The 4,948-nt window shown below is 41.5% G+C and overlaps 1 protein-coding gene across 1 annotated transcript in view; it reads right to left on the bottom strand.

Annotated features, from left to right (window-relative positions):
* LOC138972195 (uncharacterized) overlaps positions 1-3,477 on the bottom strand; it is a 40,942-nt gene extending 37,465 nt beyond the window's left edge. Inside the window, exons 1-2 of the mRNA XM_070344936.1 lie at positions 3,446-3,477; positions 2,573-2,604 (exon numbers count right to left, since the gene is read on the bottom strand). The gene's annotated coding sequence lies outside the window, so the exon portion shown is untranslated. The remainder of the gene's footprint in view (positions 1-2,572; positions 2,605-3,445) is intronic.
* Positions 3,478-4,948: the final 1,471 nt, after the last annotated feature.

Raw genomic sequence — 4,948 nt, 5'->3', positions numbered from 1 at the left:
CAAACTACCTATCTCTTTCTCTCCGTCTGTCCGCAGCCTTGGCGTCACTCTCGATCCAACTCTCTCTTTCCAAAAACACATCTCTAACATCTGCAAGTCCGCCTATCTAGAGCTGCGCAAGATTAGTTCAGTCCGTCACTACCTCACCACTGATGCAACCAAAACGTTAGTGTGTTCTTTAGTCCTCTCAAAGATAGATTATTGCAATTCTCTTCTGGCCGGTCTCCCTAAGTACCTTTTAGATAGACTTCAAAGGATCCAAAATAACGCTGCCCGCCTGGTCTTCAAATCTTCCAAGTATGAACACGCCACACCCCTTCTTCACTCTCTACACTGGCTGCCTATTACTAAAAGGATCGAATACAAACTCTCCTCTCTTTCTTTTGCCGTCGTTTCTGGTTCTGCCCCAGAATACTTCTCAGAACTCCTCAATCTCTACATCCCCTCTCGTCAGCTTCGCTCCGCCGCCGACACTCGACTCTTCCGACTCCCCACAGTGCAAACAAAGACATGTGGCGAGAGGTCCTTCGCCTATCAAGCCCCTGTGACCTGGAATAGATTACCTCTGCCTCTCAGACACACAGATTCTCTCACTACATTCAAGACAAATCTCAAAACACACCTCTTTCAGCGCAAGCGATTTCCCCTCCAGCATCTCCCCACCCACCCCATCCCGCCCCACCTCACCCTCTACCTAGTACCTAAAATAACGTGTATATATATTTTCTGCGCTTTGTGTCAGCACTGTTTGTGTGTGTGTAAATAGTATTGTTGACACGTTTTTATACAGTAGCCTTTTGTGGTTCTTGTGCCTAGGCTGTGTATTGGATTGTCATTGTATGCCTGCATCATTAGTTGTCAGTAATTATTACATGTGCTGATTGTTCTCTTTGCCTGCGCGCGTATAGTATGTTGGTTATGTTTGGTCATAGTATGTTTGTTTATGTTTGGTCGTTATCTTTGCCTGTGCGTGTATTGTATGTTTGGTCGTTTTCTTTGCCTGTGCATGTATAGTTTGTTGGTTATGTTTGGTCGGTTTCTTTGCCTGTGCGTGTATAGTATGCTTGGTCGATGTATGTATTGTAAAGCGCTAAGAGTAGACATTTTTCTAGAATAGCGCTATAAAAGTTTGCATTATTATTATTATAAATGATTATATCAAAGAAATACATCTCTAGTTCATCAACCCTGAAGGCACGATAACTCAAGAGGAGAAAGCTACAGCATTTAGAAGAATAAAAGACATCTCAGATAGCTGCTTGGCCAATACGACACGGCATGCAAACTAACATGGCACGACAACGCTAATGAGGTGTAGGTGAAGATCGGAGGTGATCATGGCGGCTGATCATTCAAGTTGACATTACAGATAGGACATATTATCTCCCCAAACTCCAAGTTCAACATTTATCTTTTCCTGATTGTTAAATGTATAGACACTCCATAGAACTTGCAGAGACTGTTTCAACTCCACAGAGATCAGCTTAAAACCCTCAAGTGGAAAGGGAAACAAATATGCCTCTTTCTTTTCGGTGATTATGATTTCACCTTGAAAATGAACGGTCTGTCAGGCGCACAGGGAACACATCATTGCATCTACTGCGAAACCTCGAAGTCCGAGATCCAAGTATCACCACAATTCTTGGATGGAAACATAAGGAGAGACAACAAGAAGGACCAACAGTCCCGGAGGAAAATAGTGAAATATCACAATAATTCTGTGCGCCGGAAGATCGTGGACTTAGAAGTGGACCATGTTGCATCAATCTATTTACAAATAAGGTTTAGTGTGACTACAAAAACAACGGTGTTCTGCTCGAGGAAGAATTACAAACCTTTGACAAAGCCATTGCTGAGTCCATTGCTGCAAGCTTGAAACAAACTAGTGAGACCACTGAGGTGGTTGATAGTTACATAAACATACAGAGGGAGGAGAAAGACAAGTGAATGCTTCAATAGCAGCTAGTCTTTCAAGAAGATGACAGTGACGAGGAAACACCAAGGCTGGCTTGCAGACCATACTGGCAGACATTAAAGACTAAGATCGATGAAAACTCCTCACAGCTTGATGAGATACGAGCAAAACCTATGCTGCCAAAGTGGACACGATTCTTCGTCAACGTCACACTTGCAGACACGCTTACCACGGGAATCAGTTTCATAGATATACATGCAAGCGGACACAATCAACAGCGTATGTCGTATGTGACGGTTTTGTCTAGAGAATAAATACATTTCTTTGTGTGCAACACAAGGATAAAATATTCATCATTTGTAGCTTGTGCGTTCACAGTATCACCCACCCCCACACACATCAATACACACAAACACAAACACAACACACACACACACACACACACACACACACACACACACACACACACACGCACACACACACACACACACACACACACACACACACACACAAACACTCGCAAACACACACGCACACACACACACATACACACACACATACACACATATACACACACACGCACGCACACACACACACACACACACACACACACACACACACACACACACACACACACACACACACACACACGCTTACCTTCTCCTTCTGGACCATGTGTTTGTCTTAGTCTGAAACAAAGCAGAACATAATCATTTCCAATTATCAGAACACGAACACTGTCATCTGCATTATTGTTAATTACATTTTTCATTTTTCATGGATCCCTATGATATTCATCCGCTGGGTCTTGACTGAAATACAAGCCATATAAAAAAAACCACTCGTGTTGTAACCTATACATATTAAATAATCACTCATAAGAAGATCGGTCCAATAGTTTTCTCTGAATCGCTCCACACACACACACACACACACACACACACACACACACACACACACACACACGAACACACACATACACCACACCCTCGTCTCGATTCCCCGTCTATGTTAAAACATTTAGTCAAAACTTGACTAAATGTAATAACACACACCAACAACCCAAACAAACTAAATAGGAGGTACTTTTTTATGGACGATTGATCGTTCAGATTGCATTCCTGGCTGAATCCAAATTAATTTGTCAGTATTATTGCGATACCATAATTCAGGCGGTGGTCACGTGACCCCTATGAAAAGCATCTTTGTTTCGAAAAGTGTGTCATATAGAGAAATGAAGGGCCTTTAATGGCATAGACAGTTTGAATGAATTGACACAGGGATATATGTTTTTAGTTGAAGTACGAACATGTGTGCAATATTTTGTTGCTGATGATAGATAGAGAGATACGTGTGTGTGTGTGTGTGTGTGTGTGTGTGTGTGTGTATGTGTGTGTGTGTGTGTGTGTGTGGTGTGAATGTGTGTGTCTGTGTGTGTGTGTGTGTGTGTGTGTGTGTGTGTGTGTGTGTGCGTGTGTATGTGTGTGTGTGTGTGCGTGTGTGTGCGTGCCTGTCTGTAAAAGACTTTACCTGCGTGAGTCCCCTTGGAAGCATCATTTCCTGGAACACAAAATTAGGCTCATGTTATCGGTGTCATACCTGAGAGAGAGAGAGAGACAGAGACAGAGAGACAGACAGAGAGAGAGAGACAGAGAGACAGACAGAGACACAGAGAGAGAGAGACAGAGACAGACAGACAGACAGAGAGAGACATAGACACAGAGAGAGAGAGAGAGAGAGAGAGAGAGAGAGAGAGAGAGAGAGAGAGAGAGAGAGAGAGAGAGAGAGAGAGAGAGAGAGAGAGAGAGAGAGAGAGAGAGAGAGAGAGATATCAGAGATAAATAATGAGCGAGACATAGAGAAAGACATCGAGAGAGACATATACAGCACACAAGAACACGAACACATATTCAATTTTGTTAAGGCCACATCCCCTTTCACTAGTGGTTAACATAACAGTAAGATCATGCGCAGTTAACTAATAATCTCCCATAAAATTTAACAAATACATTCAAACATGTGTCATTGATGACATATCCCCAACTGAACCTGATTGATAAGGGTATGTGTCTTCTCCAACAAAATAACAGAAATCATTACTACCAAATGTATACAAAAGCTGTTTAAGAGTTTAAGGTGTTCAACTGTTGCGCTCAAAAGAACAAAAGACATAGAAATACAAGGTATTCAGCATCTTTGTCAGCTGTACAGAAGGACACTTTCTACTCGTTTCGTTGATGCGTACCTAAATTCGTTAGTGTTGTGCAAAAACGAGTAACAGCAGTCCTGTACATAATGTCTTCAGTTGATTCAATATATATTTTCAAGTATGTCTTGTAACAGTTATCAATAAAAAAAAACATCCCCTGCATTCTAAATAACAAAACCATTCTTGACAAAAACATCATACTTCACATTTAAATCAAGTAGCATTCTAAAACTGGATAGAAAAACTGTGAACATACAACGTAAAAGGTGCCATTGAACAAAAAGCAGTGCAAGCTGTCTGGATTTTAAAAGAATGTGTAAAACAGAAATGAAATGCCCTCTAAAATTGCCTCCAAAAAATTGAACTTTGATATTCACCCATTTTGTGGACAGTTTGTGTTGATTATTTCAAATGTTACGATGTCCGTGTGTGTGTGTGTGTGTGTGTGTGTGTGTGTGTGTGTGTGTGTGTGTGTGTGTGTGTGTGTGTGTGTGTGTGTGTGCGTGCGTGTGTGTGTGTGTGTGTGTGTGTGTGTGTGTGTGTGTGTGTGTGTGTGTGTGTGTGTGTTTCTATTAGGTTAAATTTATTGTCGTAAATCGTTTTAAATTGAAACAATCAAACATGTAGTGACCTGCGCCTGACTACATCCCGATCCTAAATTTGAGTGTTGCAAAAGGCGTCACATGTCATTTAGGAAGAAAATAACTGACCAGAAATTAACAGAAAGAAAAAAACGCATGTTCTTCTTTCTGTCTCTTTTTCTGAGTCGCCGAGTTGGAATAACTGCTATAATAAGTATTTTGACAGGTCAGAGTTATGGTGTC

This window comes from Littorina saxatilis, linkage group LG8 (genome assembly GCF_037325665.1).
Source record: "Littorina saxatilis isolate snail1 linkage group LG8, US_GU_Lsax_2.0, whole genome shotgun sequence".
Classification (NCBI taxonomy): domain Eukaryota; kingdom Metazoa; phylum Mollusca; class Gastropoda; order Littorinimorpha; family Littorinidae; genus Littorina; species Littorina saxatilis.
This window is presented reverse-complemented; position numbering and strand designations above follow the sequence as displayed.